The following is a 16,369-nucleotide window of genomic DNA, read 5'->3' as shown; positions in this document are numbered from 1 at the left end:
TTCTTAATCACCAGCACTGCAAACTCCCTCTGGTATCTGATAATCCAGCTGGACTCTTTCTACCTCTTCTCATACATCACCAATAAGAAATCTACTGCTGGAAGTGAGATGACAGTTGTTTTAACAATGCTCATTGCAAAATAGACTCCAGCTTGCTTCCCCATAATGCAGGGTTCAAACTAGTTGGTCAGTAAAGCAGTCAGGTCTTGAATCATATAGGGTGAAAGTATCTGTGCATAGGGTCAGCATAAGGCCTATGTTTTGAGAACTTGAGTGGGACTTCATTGGTGCACAGGGGTAAATTTTGCACAGGGGGAGCAGGTATATAAAGTAAGAAAGTACCATTTTCCACCATCACTTTTATTTCATTGTACAAAAGTCAGTAAAATCAGAGTAATATTTTCCACAGCAACCTTAGCTCCTCTTCCTTGTATGTTTCTCTCTCACATTGCAACCTGAATGTTCCAGTTCCATAGTTTTCTGCTTGTAATCAAGCATTCTTCTTGCCTGTTTTCATAGCTTAGTTATCCCATAATACAAAAGGATCTTCCTCAATTTTTGTTTATTATCTCATAGAAATGTAGGGCTGGAAGGGACCTTGAAAAGTCATCAAGACCACCCCATGAACTGAGGCAGGACCAAGTAAAACCTAGACCATTCCTGACAGGTGTTTGTCCAATCTGTTCTTAAAAGCCTCAAATGATGGGGATTCCGCAACCTCACTTGGAAGCTTATTCCAGATTTTGACTACCTGTTATATCTAGCTAGGTGCAGGTAGTTTTTGTTTGTAAATTGATTCCTAGGTGGTTTTAGTAGCTTTGAGCCCAGGAACTACAATTCCCAGGATGCACTGGGGGGAGGAAAAGGGAAGGAAGAATGTGAACTCTGTGAAAGAGTGAGGGGAATAAATCTTACCGTTGCTGTTATCAAGCTTCCCGAGTCTTCCTCAAACTGGTTCAGGTGCAAAACTACCCTTATAGTTAGAAAGTTTTTCCTAACATCTAATCTATCTCTCCTTTGCTACAGATGAGGCCCGTTACTTCTTGTCCTACCTTCAGTGCACATGGAAAACAACTGATCCCTATCTTCTTTATAACAGCCCTTAGCGTATTTGAAGATTATCAGGTTAGACAAATACCTGTCAGGGATGGTCTAGACGATACTTAGGCCTGGTCTACACTAGGACTTTAATTCGAATTTAGCAGCGTTAATTCGAACTAACCGCTCAACCGTCCACACCAGGAAGCCATTTAATTCGAACTAGAGGGCTCTTTAGTTCGAATTCGGTACTCCACCCCGACAGGTGGAGTAACGCTAAATTCGACATGGCTAGCTCGAATTAGGCTAGGTGTGGATGCAAATCGAACTTAGTAGCTCCGGGAGCTATCCGACAGTGCACCACTCTGTTGACGCTCTGGACAGCAGTCGGAGCTTGGATTCTCTGACCAGCCACACAGGAAATGACCCGGGAAAATTTGAATTCATTTTCCTGTCTGGGCACTTTGAATCTGACGTCCTGGCTGGACATCGGGGCGAGCTCCGCAGCACCTGCAACGATGCAGAGCTCTCCAGCAGAGGAGTCCGGCCAATCCAAGAATAGAAAGAGGTCCCCAGCATGGACAGACCGGGAAGTCCTGGATCTGATCGGTGTGTGGGGCGAGGAGTCTGTGCTGTCGGAGCTGTGCTCCAGCAAGCGGAATGCAAAGACCTTCGAGAAGGTCTCCAAAGCAATGATAGAGAAAGGATACAGCCGGGATGCAATGCAGTGCCGCGTGAAAATCAAGGACCTGAGACAAGGCTACCAAAAAGTCAGAGCGGCAAACGGACGCTCCAGAGCCCTGCCCCAGACATGCTGCTTCTACGAGGCACTGCATGCCATTCTAGGTGGGTCTGCCACCACTGCCCCACCAGTGACCGTGGACTCAGTGGATGGCATAGTGAACCTGGACAGTTCCTCCTCGATGTTCGCCGATGGGGAAGATGAGGAAGGGTCTGTGGAGGACGGCGCAGGCGACAGCGAACACAATACCGCTTTCCCTGACAGCCAGGATCTCTTCATCACCCTCACAGAGATCCCCTACCAACCCTCCCCGGGCGTTAACCCGGACTCTGAATCAGGGGAAGGATCAGGCGGTAAGTGCTAGAAACATGTAAACATTTATTTTTTATAAAACAGGTATAAAAAAATAGAAATACTATATATAAAATTTTCAATGAAAAACTATATGAAAAGTAGGTCCACACATATAGGGATTGAACAATAATCCTCCAGGGACAATTCAAGAAAGGTCTCATTTAGGTCCTCGAAAAGCCTCCGCAGGAGGTTCCTGGGGAGAGGTGCCTTGTTGGGTGCTCCGTGGAAGCACACTCTTCCGCGCCAGGACATCCTTATGTAGATGGGAATCATCGCCTCCACAAGCATGGCCGCATATGGTCCTGGTCTCTGCAGGGCTTCCCTTAGCATCCGCTCTTTGTGACTCCGAGGGACCCGCATCAGGGTGATCTCGTTCATGAAATGCTGCATCTAATTAGGGCAATTAGTGTATTGTTACTGTTGTGAATGGTTGACTTTTACTTTGCATAACAATGACCCTCGCTTAACAGCCACGTGTTGTAGGCCACATAGGAAAAGCATACATTGATCTTTCCCGTGCACTGGCGGGAGTGGCTGGAAAAGGGTCAGAGTATATGATTTCCAGATTGCCTTTAGCGGGAGGGCACAGCTATCCATTAACTGATAAGCAGAATGTACTGTAAGGCTTACCAGGACTGTCTGCTAGACGGATTCAGCTGTCTCTCCCCACTTGTCCGCTCTCCTGTGCAATGCCGCAGCCAATGAGAGCGTATTCCGAAATCTCGAACTTGTCCTGAGATCTCGTGAGACTTGCTGCCCTGTATGGTCTTGTTCAGAGAAACTGACTAGACTGTGTTCACTGTTCGCAAACATGTATCTGTTCAAGGAAATCAGTTACTTTTCCCATCACACAGCTTTGGCTCTTTCCCGGACTGCCCCGGCATCCCCCTCGCAGAGGCTGGCGCAGATTAGGCGGCGAAAGAAAAAGACTAGGATCGAGATGTTCGCGGAACTGATGGCCTGCTCCAGAGCCGAGGCGGCAGAGCAGAGACAGTGGAGGGAGACCCTATGTCAACAGCATCGCACACACATCGAACGGGAGGACAGGTGGCGGCAGGAAGACCAGCAGGCGACTCAAACGCTGCTTGGGCTAATGAGGGAGCAAACGGACACGCTCCGGCGCCTTGTTGATGTTCTGCAGGACCGCAGGCAGGAGGACAGAGCCCCCCTGCAGTGTATCTGCAACCGCCCTCCCCCGCCAAGAAGTCCTGCCCCCCCCACCCAAAAGTACAAGACAGAGGGGCGGTAGGGGCCGTGAGAACTGTCACTGCACCACTGCATAGCGCTAATGTACCACACACCTCTCACGCTATAAATTTGTAGAAGTGCTTCCCTTACAGGCTCATCCAGTCCCAAATCCAAGTTTCATCCCCCCACTGTGTATTAGATTATTAAAAGCTGTTTGCTGTTATTCACTGTTTCGGTCACGTCTTTCGTGTCAGAGGATTTTTTTGTGTATGCGGGGGGGAGGGGATTTATAATTGTACGGTATAGCCTACATTACCAGGGTACAGACTTGGGGCCATGATCAACTGCAGGGCACACACACACTGTAGTCAGTAGGCACCAGGGTCACTCTGTGTGGTGTATGCTGCCCCGGGTCATTCTGTGATGTGTATGCTTATCCAGGGTCCTAGCGCCTGCCACCCCCTTAATGTTAAGGCACGCTGCCCTTACCATGCACTTCCACCGTAGCAACGAGCCTCTCCGCTGCCCTGAGCCCCAACAAGAGCCCTCATCCACGGACAGATACTCCCCCTTGCCCCCCCGGCCGCACCCCGTCCTACGCCCCAACCCGCAGCCCACTGCCGTCATCCAAACCCCTATCCAAAGAAGGCACCACTCGCCCCTTCCTGCAAACCCACCCCTTCCTGCAATCCCTCCCCTTCATGCACAACCACTTGCAACCATCCCCCACCCCAGAGACCTATGTAGGAGCAGGAGGATGTCATTCCTCTATGGAACAAGCGGTCTGTACATCAGTGCACACCGTGCCCAGCACAGTATGCGTCCATGTTTCAACACCTGAACAGAAATGCAACGTAAAACAAAGATTTATTAATAATGAGTGTAACAATTAATTTGCTTTAAAACGTGCTTTGGAAGTGGGGGAAACTTGGAGAACGGGGTATGTAACCGCAGATCGAAATTGACACATACAGACACAGGCCCAGGGTCAGTTTCTCTTGAAAGCAAGTGGAGAGTCATAGGTTACCCTGTTCTCCGAGGAACCTAGCTTTCAAAGCCTCCCGGATACACAGCGCTTCCCGCTGGGATAGTCTCTCGGCACGGGTGTCTGGCTGAGCGTAAACTGCAGCCAGGCGATTTGCCTCAACCTCCCATCCGGACAAAAAGGTCTCGCCCTTGCTCTCACAGGGATTGTGTAGCACACAGCAAGCAGCAATAACTACGGGGATATTCTTTTCGCTGATGTCCGAGCGAGTCAGTAAGCTCCGCCATCTCCCCTTGAGACGTCCGAAAGCACACTCCACCACCATTCTGCACTTGCTCAGCCGGTAGTTGAAGAGTTCCTTCTCTCTGTCCAAGGCGCCTGTATAGGGCTTCATGAGCCAGGGCATTAGCGGGTAGGCTGGGTCCCCGAGGATCACTGTAGGCATCTGCACATCCCTAACCGTTATTTTGTGGTCCGGGAAGAAAGTACCTGCCTGGAGGCGTTTAAACAGACCAGAGTTCCTGAACACACGCGCGTCATGAACCTTGCCCGCCCACCCAACGAAGATGTTGGTAAAACGTCCCCTATGGTCTACCAGTGCTTGCAGCACCATTGAAAAGTAGCCCTTTCGGTTAATGTACTCGCTGGCCTGGTGGGCTGGTGCCAGGATAGGGATGTGAGTCCCATCTATAGCCCCACCGCAGTTTGGGAATCCCATCGCGGCGAAGCCATCTATGATGTCCTGGACGTTTCCGAGAGTCACTACCTTTGAGAGAAGTTGCTCAACGATTGCGTGGGCTACTTCAATCACAGCAACCCCCACGGTAGATTTGCCCACGCCAAAGTGGTTCGCTACTGACCGGTAGCTGTCTGGCGTTGCAAGTTTCCAGAGGGCTATGGCCACTCGCTTCTGCACACTCAGGGCTGCTCGCATCCGGGTGTCCTGGCGCTTCAGGGCAGGGGACAGCAAGTCACAGAGTTCAAGGAAAGTGCCCTTACGCATCCTGAAGTTTCGCAGCCACTGTGATTCATCCCAGACCTGCAGCACTATGCGGTCCCACCAGTCCGTGCTTGTTTCCCGGGCCCAGAATCGCCGTTCCACACCATGAACTTGACCCATTGCCACCATGATCTCCACGGCGCGGCGTACCCTGCTTTGTGAGAGGTCTGCGCCACTCTGTGAATTCCTGTCCTCACCGCGCTGCCGGAGCCTCCTCGCCCGATTTCTCAGCAGCTGACTGTGGAAGAGGTGGACGATAAGGTGCGAGGAGTTGACAACGGCCATAAGTGCAGCGATGATCGCAGCGGGCTCCATGCTCGCAGTGCTGTGGCGTCCGCGCTGTAACCGACCAGAGAAGGGCGCGAACAGATTTCCCGCCGGAGCTTTCAGGGAGGGAGGGTGTGATTGACGGTTCAATGACAACAGTTACCCAAAAGCACCCTCGACACATTTTTCCCCCAGGAGGCATTGGGAGCTCTACCCAGCATTCCAATGGGCAGCGGGGACTGCGGGAACTGTGGGATAGCTTCCCACAGTGCACCGCTTCCAAAGTCGACGCCAGCCCCGTTACTGTGGACTCAGAAATTCGAATTAGTGTATTTACTGTGGATACACAAATTCGACTTCATAAGGTCGAATCCACAAATTCGACTTAAGTAGATTCGAAATAGTCTTGTAGTGTAGACAAGGCCTTAGTCTTGCCTCAGTGCAATTAGATTAGATGACCTACTGAGGTCACTTCCAGTCCTGTATTTCTATGATTCTATGCAGATCTATTTGGGAAAGCTATTATATTAGCACTGGTGTGTAAGAAATGGAATTTTCATATGAAATTAGAAGAGACTGGTTTGGTGCATTAATTGTAACCATTATACATGTGCAAGTATATTTCAAATTGTTCTGCTTTACTAGTAAACTGGAACTCTTCCATATTTGTATAAGTGGATGTTTTCTCTTTCCTAGTTTTCTTTTTAACTAGAAAATGCCTTCACTACTTCTTTGCTGTTGTTGTATTTTACTTTTTTACAGTACCATCCTCATCACCTTTGTTCTTGTTTTGTCTCCATGCTCAGAGCACATCGCGTGTCTCTTCTCTGCCATTCTGTGTTGTCAAATATAAAATGGCTGCCTGTGTCTTGAACAGCAGAGTCCTTAGAGATTTAAAAGTGCAATAAACAAAACACATAGCGCTGTCGCTACATACACTGTAGTTTGCCTAGCATGAATTCAGAGCAATGAGCTCGAACCAAACTCCCAATGTCAAATAGCCCTGAATGTTGGGGAAAATTTGGAAACTTTGCAGCTCAGGCCAATCCCTAGAATTTAGCAGTACTATAAAGAAGTGTTATTTTTATTAGTGAATATTGCTATCCTTAATACCTGATCATTCAAACACTGGCTGTGCGGCATTTTCCCTGCCCCTGCCAATTGAGTCTTGCTTAAAAATAAGGAAATGGATTTCTTGAAGGGGAGGAAGCAGTTGGCCCACTGACACGCAATAGATCCCACTGGAGCTAAATCTTCTATCCTGGAACAGGGGGCGGCCTGCAAAAATTAGGCCAAGGAACTTCCCAGTTGCTGCTAACCTGATCAGACCCAGAAAACCAATGGTAAATAAACCACAAGGCCAGTTTTAGCCTAAAGGAAAATATTTTTCAATGGTGGTGCCTGGGACATAGGCTGGAAAATGCAAAATATGTTAGGATCATTCTAAAAGAAAAAGTGTACATTTAAAAATGGCTTTACTAATGGTGGGGCTGACCAAAAAGCCTGACTCATATCGTAACCCTCTCCCTGCCTCCCTCCCCCCGCAAAAAGGTTGTGGGGATGTTTATATCTGGTCTTTGCACCACAGGCTGATTTCTAGTCCTATGGATAGGTGAAACATCCCCACACGAGTGCAATAGCCACCCCCACTCTCCCAAATCTGATAGGGTCAGTGCACAGGGTGATACAGCTGCTGCTGACAATTCATCAGAGCAGAGGGTAAAATATCCTTATTTTTTCTTTTTAAAAAAATAACATGCTAAATAATGTGGATTTTAAAAAGTTAATGTTAAGGAATTTTGCTTCTGGCTTTGAAGAAGCACAGCTTCCCTATCCCAGCCTCTACCAGATTTCACAGCACTTTCTGTAAATGCACCATTAAGTGTTTATTCAGGCTATAGTCCACTCTTTTTATCCTCTTCCCCTAGCAACAGCAAAATATCCTTTACTGGAGGTCCAGTCTGAAGTCCTTTGCAGTCAATAGAAAGTCTCCCATTAATTCCAGTGGGCTTTGGCTCAGACCCTGAGAGCTGATGTATTGACAGTACACCAACAAACATTACTTGAGTCTGGTGAAAAGCAGCTGAAGACACGCTCTCATTTGTATGCCTTAATTTGCTTTCCTTTTAACAGCAGGAAAGGACACACGCACGTGCTTAAAATCAAATCTAACCCAAGTTTATTACCCTGAAAACAGGCTAACAACAATAACATTGCATCAATGGAACTGTGTTAAGGGGACAGGATTTTTGTTACACAAATATCAGCAAAGTCAGAATTATGATTTCCCCTAGGAACTTGTGAAAGTCATTATTTTGACTTTGAGGAGTATTAAACCACCCATCAATTAGGACAAGCCATCTATGGGTAGCTTGGCTGCTTTCATGCATTTCTGCATAGGAGGGGAATATACACCCTATAACTGGGCTGGCTAATTGTTTTTTAAGGCAACCACTCTTGACATTTTTATTATTCGGATCCCTCAGAAATAGTCACCGCATCATTCCTCAGAGGCCCTTCAGCAAGGATAACTCTGAAACCAGAAGTTTTTGATGACCACGAAGGCATATTCGGAGAACAAGACATTATGGGTAATTATATGTCTAGTACAATGATGGCTGAAAAGCTGACTTGCTGGCAAAATTTAGCTAGGCTGGATTTTCTTTTCAGGAACTTAACTATTTGTGTGATACTGCCCCTCCCCCCCACCAAAAAAAGATGGTAGCATGGGTATGGTTCTATTTGACTGTATCATCATGTGACGGGGCTTAACGCCCATCACTTCCAGGCAAGGGAAAATACCCCAATGAGTCATGCTCTGCACTTGGGATGGAGTTAACTAATTGCCTCCTGGTCAGAGGAGGTGGTGCTTGATCTTATAAGTAGACTGAGCTCCCTGAGTCTGGGGAGAAACTGCAGAGGAGACAGGCCTTTCTGGGAGAGAAGCCCTGGGTTAAAGTTTTACAGATAAGTAACCATGGAGGAAGAACCACTGCATGAGAAGCCATGAGATAGGGCTAATAGGAGACCTACACTGAAGGCTGGGTTGGGGGAAGAGCTATTTCTTTTGACGATTTGTTTGAACTTGTTTGTGCAACCCTGAAGGGGCTTAAACGTTTACATGAGCTGGGCAGAGGGCCAAGCCCCAGAATACCCAAAGTGGGAGGTGAGAGAAGATGCAGGCTGAGAAGGGTCATTGTAGATCTGATGGAGAGATGAAGACCCCCTGCAATGCACTGTCTACACACAACAGGGTACCCTAAAGAGGAGGACACACCCTTACGCCTCGCAAGAAGAAGTTAGTGACAGGCATCTAGCAATCTATGCTTCGTTCCCTAAGCACTTTTTAAAAAACAGTTCACATGCCATTTTCTTTCATGAAAGCACAAGTTTGTTTGGGGTTTTTTTAGTGCTTGTATATTTTGTGGGTTTGAGTGAATTTAAAAAAAAATCTGAACACAGTGGTATGTCGCTAAGCTATACACTTATAGACTGCCCAGTGTAATGGTGGCCTCTGCTAACATCTCAGGAAAGATTTAATAGCAGATGCCATGATCCCTAGTCAGGAAAGCACTTAAGCATGTGCATAAGTATGTGCTTCAAGTTAAGCACAAGCTTTCAGGGCTTTCCTGAATAGGGATGGACTTAAGGATGTATGTAAGTTCTTTGCTGAATCAGGGCCAGAGTTCTGTAGTGAAGGTTCATGTTACTATGAGTTTCACTTTTATGTACTCCAGAACATTTACTAGCATTTTCAGAAGTATTATATCTAAAGGATTTATATGGGCCCCATCACTGCAGTGTCTGGGCACCTCACAGGCTTTACTGCATTTACCCTCAAAACTCCCCTATGAGGTAGGTAAATGTTATTACTCCCATTTCACAGATGGGGAACTGAGGCACAAAGAAAGGAAGTGATTCGATCAAGGTCACACAGGAAATGTGTGGCAGAGCAGGGAATTGAACCCAGATCCTAGGCTTGTGCCTCAACCCCTGGATCATATTTCTGCTAATAAAGTAACTGCAATGGTCAAATGACCAAAGTTCATTTTGTGATGAGTGAACATTGCTTTTATTCTTCTGTGTTCATTCATATATTGAATACTTTGAAAGATTTGGTCATTTACACTGAGTCTCCCAGTCAGTGTGAATTAGTGAAATTCTACTGTATTACACTTATTTATTTATTTTATTTTGTCATGGAGCTTTTATTATAAACAAACAAGAAGTTAAGTAACTTACATGGCACGCTGCACTTCCATAGTCAGCTTCTGCCTCAAGGTTAAAGCCTTGCAGCAAATGGATTATACTCCAAGGACCCCGTTTTACATTCCTTACTGAAGCAAAACTCCTCCCAAAGTCAGCAGCTTTCATAGAATCTGTCCAATTCAGAATGGAAGCATGAGTAAGATATGATTCCTCTGATATATTTATAGAGAGCAATAAATACCAGGGAGGGAGAGGAATTATTTAAACTCAGTACCTATGTGTACACAAGAACAAATGGATATAAACTGGCTATCAGGAAGTTTAGACTTGAAATTAGATTAAGGTTTCTAACCATCAGAGGAGTGAAGTTCTGGAACAGCCTTCCAAGGGGAGTAGTGGGGGCAAAAGACATATCTGGCTTCAAGACTAAGCTTGATAAGTTTATGGAAGGGATGGTATAATGGGATAGCCTAATTTTGGCAATTAATTAATCTTTGACTACTAGCGGTAAGTATGCCCAGTGGTCTGTGATGGGATGTTAGATGGGTTGGGATCTGAGTTACTACAGAGAATTATTTCCTGGGTGTCTGGCTGGTGAGTCTTGCCCACATGCTCAGGGTTTAGCTGATCGCCATATTTGGGGTCTGGAAGGAATTTTCCTCCAGGGCAGATTGGCAGAGGCCCTGGGTTTTTTTTGCCTTCCTCTGCAGCCTTGGGCACGGGTCACTTGCTGATGGATTCTCTGCACCTTGAAGTCTTTAAACCATGATTTGAGGACTTCAATGGCTCAGACACAGGTTTGATACAGGAGTGGGTGGGTGAGATTCTGTGGCCTGCATTGTGCAGGAGGTCAGACTACATGATCATAATGGTCCCTTCTGACCTTAAAATCTATGATTCTATGATTCTATGATTGAAGTAATCTGCACTGAGATTCTGTCCCACAGCACGATCAGGCCTTTTGGTTTTATTCAGTTTGTCAAACACTTTCTCAGGGGATTCTGGGTCCTCAAACAAATAAAGTACAATAGCATAGGGAGAAAGATATGGTGTGCAGGGTATTGGAATGATGCCTCTGATCCTTTGGGCTCCCAATGTTTTTAACTGATGTGAACAAAAATGTTTCTCATCTGTTAACTCCGGGACAGCCAAATGATTACACTCAAACTTTCCAAAGTAAAGATTTGCTTCTGAGATGAGGCCAAGCATCAGAAGCTGCTGCCCAGAAGGGATTTTATTTTTGATGGGGAGAAAGAAAGTTATAGACTATTGCTGCAAATGGAAATTCCATCTCAACTTTATCTACAGCATCATGCTTTTGCAGTGCTGTCATGACCTCCACTCCTGTTAAAGTAGCAATATAGGAGCAGCAAGGGACAAACCTCTGTAACTCAACAAGCTATTTAAACAAAAACATGTTGAACCTTACGTTGAGAAAAACATAACCTAATAAGAAGCCCTACTAAGCAGATGGCCTTGGGGGAAGGTCATGTGGTAAGCAAGAATTCTCCAACCCAGAGCCTGTTCAATCCAAAGAATATATATATTGTATAAAACTAGCAAATAACTTGTTTTATTAGGTCTGAAAAACAGTGTGGCGGAACAAGATGTTCTGCCAGTGGTGAATGCTGGTTAGCATCTATCAAATGACTATGAATATGTCAATTATCAACAGGTTTCTTTGGCCTTCAACTCTTGGCCAAGTGCTATGTAGTTTTCTGTATTTCTATAGTTTACAAGATTTAAACTTTTTTAAACAGTGTCATTTTTGGAGGCTGAGCTTGGAATTTCATGGAGTTTTCATCATTTAAAAGGATTTTTATATAACAGCAGTTTCTGCAGAGACCTGTCAGAATGGGAAGTACCTTCAGAACAAGTTAGCACTGGAGTGAGAGGAGACATTGCTTCTGACTAAAGTTGTGGAGGGACACAAATGGCAAAGCATGGATGTCCCACTCTTGATCTTATTTTGAGACAGACACACACCCAGCCAGTCTTCTCCATAACACCACTAGCAGATCATTTCAAGGGCACAGGATGGCCTCTCCTGTATACCTTAGTACCTTTCACGGGAAAAGGAATTTCCTGGGGCATGGACACAAGATGATCACCCAAGCTGCTAGTATGTTGCACCTGTGGCACCTTTATGGTTTGTATTCCATCTCTGAAAGTAGGAGAGCCTCCGGGAGAAAGTAGGATTTGTTGGGAAAGGATTTGGATGATGCTGTCCAGATTTCAGACATCTTCATTCTCCTGATGCTGTCTGTAGGGTTCTTCATCTAAATTCAGCTTCATGATTTTATACTCTGGCTGATGGTGTAAGAAGCAGGCAGAGCCCAGAGAGACTTTTCAAATCCCAGCTGGAGTTTCCAGGACTATGTGTTAGAAAAATCAACTGTGGGCTTGTGGACCAAACAAATCTAGTGTGGAATCACAGAGAGAGAATAAATTTGGACCCTCCTAATGTCATTTGTGTAAGTTTCTTTTCTGTCTGTAACTGCAAATAAACACTGTTCTCTCAGACTGTGAATTCCTGCCCTGTGAATGCTACTGGGGTCGGACAAGTATTACCTCAGTGTGCATTCAGACATTATTAAAACAAATTACTCTATCGCAGCACAACTAAAGCCCATTCATTCATCCATAATGGTGGAGAACTGGGCAATGTCCCTGAGGGATGCTGGAAATAATTGGTCTGTTGTAAGCTCCCACACTAAGTTATTTAAAATTGATTTATTTTGCTAATATCACATAAATGCTCCCAGGAGAAGATAAAAACAAACAGATCGATGCTGATTTCGCCTTCAAGCTATTTCCTGAGACGAGGCAGTGAGCGCTGGGTATAGAACTTGCTGCTATAGAAAGATATGGCTGTGTCCGTGGGGCAGTCATTTCCCTTCGTGCCTCACAGAATTTGTGCGCCTAACATCTTAAACTATGGTGTATTTGTGCTGCACGATTTGGCCCAGGTTTTCCAGACTGACTGAACTGCACGTGGCATGAGGGCAAATGTGGCTTCAAGCCACCTTTGTGTCTCTCCAGGGCTAGTGCTGGCCTGGTGCTAGTCCATTCCCTGCCTTAAGACAGAGTCGTCTGAAAGCTGCTGTCTTTTCCACTGGCTGCCAAAGGTCCCTATGCCTCCAGCAGCTGAGCATCATCACTGTATAGAGCTAACCAAACCATGTCCCCTTTTCCCCTGCTATGCCCCCTACGCCTGGGAGAAGACGGGCTCAAGCCCACAGCATAAGGATCTGGACTAAGTTTTGATTAGGTCTATTATAGAGGTTGGTGCCAGCTACAAAATTTGGATCCACATTCAGATTCTGAAATATTGCCAGCTCCCCAAAGAGGTTTCTGTGCCAGGGTTTTGTCTTCTGCCCCAGAATCTGGTTTATGGTGCATGGACTGTACCAACATCAACATATTATAAGGTTCTGTAGACTCTAAACTTCATTCCAGCGGCATTCACAGACAATGGAGTTTACTTTTGAGAGGAGAGGTGATGCGTGTTGCCATTAAGTGTAGAACTCTAGCTGTAAGGTACTAGCCTGAGGCACGTGCAGAGAATTGGCAGCTAAGTGAAAAGTCCAGAGGAGCTCTTTTGCCTGTTAGAATGGCTCAGACTGGCTGGCGAGCACCGCGCTCTGCAGAATTCCCACTGCTGCTCCGAAAGGGAGCGGCCTGCATTCTCCACAGTGCCTGGTGCGAATGTCCTCAAACTAATCACGCTCCCAAGCTGGCTGCTGGTGCCCCACTGGACATATTAATTGAGCAACCAATCTAGTACTCTGGGGACTGCTGCACTTATATTAATATTAGCAGTATTTGTACTATCATAGTGCCTAGAAGCCCCAGTCATGAACCCGGCTCCCGTTGTGCTCTGCTCCTGCAGTGGGAGTCAGAGAGGCTTTGGGCACACTCTTCTGTCCCCCATCCCAATGAATCAGTTCATGGGCAGCCTAGCTTTTGGTCTAAACTATTAGCTCTATGCCTGCCAGAGACTCAGCTATTGATCCGAACACTGTCCTGGGGAAGTAGATCCTTGAGATTTTGCTGCTTGCCTCTGACCTACTCAACAAGTACATTCAGAGAGGCTCACGCAGGAACAGCAGCTGTCTGACTGGAGACATAGGGGGCAGACTGCTGAAAAAAAAAAGAGTGAGTCCCCGGATTGTTATGTTCCTGGCCCCTTGACACTGTGAAAAAAGGAGACTCTCCCCTAGCCCTCAATGAAGTGAGCCATCCGGGGACATTAATCCTGTCAAGCAATTATTCTGTTGCCCCCCCCAAAAACCCTGCATCTTAGTGTCTGAATCACACAGGGCCATGGGTGGCAAGTTTGTAAAAATTTTGGTGGGGCCCAGAACCCGCCCCCAACTCCGCCCCCCCCAACTCCACCCCCACCTGCCTAAGGCTCTGGGAGGGGGCTCGGCGGGGGAGGTCTGGGGTGCAGATCCTGGGCTGGGGATTAGGGTGCAGGAAGGGTGCTGGGTGCAGGCTCTGGGCTGGGGCAGGGGGTGGGTGTGCAGGAGGAGGTGAAGGGTGCAGGCTTTAGGATGGAGTTTGGGGTTGGGAAGGGGTGTGTGGGAAGGGGGAGGGAGTTTGGGGATAGGAGGGAGTGCAGGGTGAGGACTGTGGGGCTGAGGATGAGGGGTACATGATGCAGGAGGGGGCTCAGGGCTAGGGAAGAGGGTTGGGCTGTGGGGTGAGGGCTGTGGATGAGGGGTTCATGATGCGAGGGGGCTCAGGGCTAGGGAAGAGGGTTGGGCTGTGGGTGAGGGCTGTGGATGAGGGGTTCATGATGCAGGAGGGGGCTCAGGGCTAGGGCAGAGGTTTGGAGTGTGGGGTGAGGGCTGTGGATGAGGGGTTCATGATGTGGGGGCGCTCAGGGCTAGGGCAGAGGATTAGGGTGCGGGGGGATGAGGGGTTCATGATGTGGGGGCGCTCAGGGCTGGGGCAGAGGATTAGGGTGCGGGGGATGAGGGCTCTGGCTGGGGCTGAGGATTAGGGTGCAGGGGGATGAGGGGTTCATGATGTGGGGGCGCTCAGGGCTGGGGCAGAGGATTAGGGTGCAGGGGGATGAGGGCTCTGGCTGGGGCTGAGGATTAGGGTGCAGGGGGATGAGGGGTTCATGATGTGGGGGTGCTCAGGGCTGGGGCTGAGGATTAGGGTGCGGGGGGAATGAGGGCTCTGGCTGGGGCTGAGGGTTTGGGGTTGGAGAGGCTCAGGGTAAGGGCAGCCTGCCTTGCCAGTACTGGCGGAGGGCAGGCACTAGGACCCTGCGGCAGCAGACAGCAAATCTGCTGGGAGCCCTCCGGGCAGCAGGCAGGGGAGAGGCGCGCTGCGTTCTGTCGGGCAGGGACGCAACACAACGCGGTGGAGGCGGGGGAACACCCGGAGGGGGGGTGGCAGGCGGGCGCTGGGACCTGCTCCAGGCAGGGTCGCGGCGGCAGGGGGAGACCTGCGGTGGCAGGGGCCGATCCAGGCAGGACCGGGGGGGGGGGACGGGAAGAGACCCAGCTCCAACTATTGCTGGAGCAGGACGCCCAGCCCTGAATATTGCTGGGGCCCGGGCCCCACACAAATATATAACCTGCCGCCCATGCACAGGGCTGCCTTGGTAATATACTGTGGTCTTTAGATTTAGATCTAACATGAATTGCTGAGGGCTGTGTTTCAAATGCACTGTTATCACAAGGCTAGTTGTTGTCTAGAATGATCGCCGTGACCATTACACTGAGCTGGTGCTCAGCTGGCAGGGCAGAGCTAGCTCAGCTTTCACCCTGGACTGTAGTTGTCTAGGCCCGGTGGTACCATTGTTTTCTCTGCAGTGCTGGTGAAACGTGTTGCTTTGACAGCCCTGGTGAGGCTGAAGTCATTGCTTTAGTCACACACAGTAGCTGTGAAAGTTTTCCCTCATGCTGTGTCCTGCCAACATGCCTCAACTCTGACATAAAGGGACCACCTGGTAGGGTGAGAGGGGAGTGCTCTCTCAACTGGGTTTCTATTTAATCCGTGGCCCCTGAGACATGATTACAGCAAGGAGCCCAATTAGCGCCAGCAGTGACAGTGGATCTGTGAGCTGGACATCTGCCATCAGATGGTGACAGCTTTTGGGCTCTGCTGTTCCAGGCTCAGGAAAGTCCGGGGGTCATGCTACCAATCCAGTGAGCCACAGAGTGCCACAAAAGTTCCCGTTTTTTTGTGGGGGGACCTAGTTATGGTGCCAATTAACTTGTGGACCCTGTTCTCCCACTAAGGGATACTAATAAGTCCTATTGACATCAATGGGAGTTACTCATATCCTCCCAAGAAAGAATAAGTGCCCCCGTGTGGTTCCTTAACATCCTGTGCTACCTTCTAGAGAGGGACAAAATGCTTCAGACACAATAAAAGCTCCTCTCCTCCTCCATCCAAATAAATCTTTACTGCAAATTTACAGGGAACCATCTTGGAGGGGGAGGAATTTGTTTCACATTTTAAAACATATTTTAAACCGATCTCGGCTTCAGAAATGGGAATGGCAAAGCACCACGGGAGCCTGTTCTTGCACAGTCTGCTGCCATTTTGCAGACCTAAGAGATTC

The 16,369-nt window shown here is 47.9% G+C and overlaps 1 long non-coding RNA gene across 1 annotated transcript in view; it reads left to right on the top strand.

Annotated features, from left to right (window-relative positions):
* Positions 1 to 12,178, top strand: part of LOC123361641 — a 49,914-nt gene extending 37,736 nt beyond the window's left edge. The window contains exons 3-4 of the long non-coding RNA XR_006576180.1: positions 8,061 to 8,165; positions 11,544 to 12,178. This is a non-coding gene — a long non-coding RNA (uncharacterized LOC123361641). The remainder of the gene's footprint in view (positions 1 to 8,060; positions 8,166 to 11,543) is intronic.
* Positions 12,179 to 16,369: the final 4,191 nt, after the last annotated feature.

The sequence above is a fragment of the Mauremys mutica genome, chromosome 1 (assembly GCF_020497125.1).
Source record: "Mauremys mutica isolate MM-2020 ecotype Southern chromosome 1, ASM2049712v1, whole genome shotgun sequence".
In the NCBI taxonomy this organism is placed as follows: domain Eukaryota; kingdom Metazoa; phylum Chordata; order Testudines; family Geoemydidae; genus Mauremys; species Mauremys mutica.
This window is presented reverse-complemented; position numbering and strand designations above follow the sequence as displayed.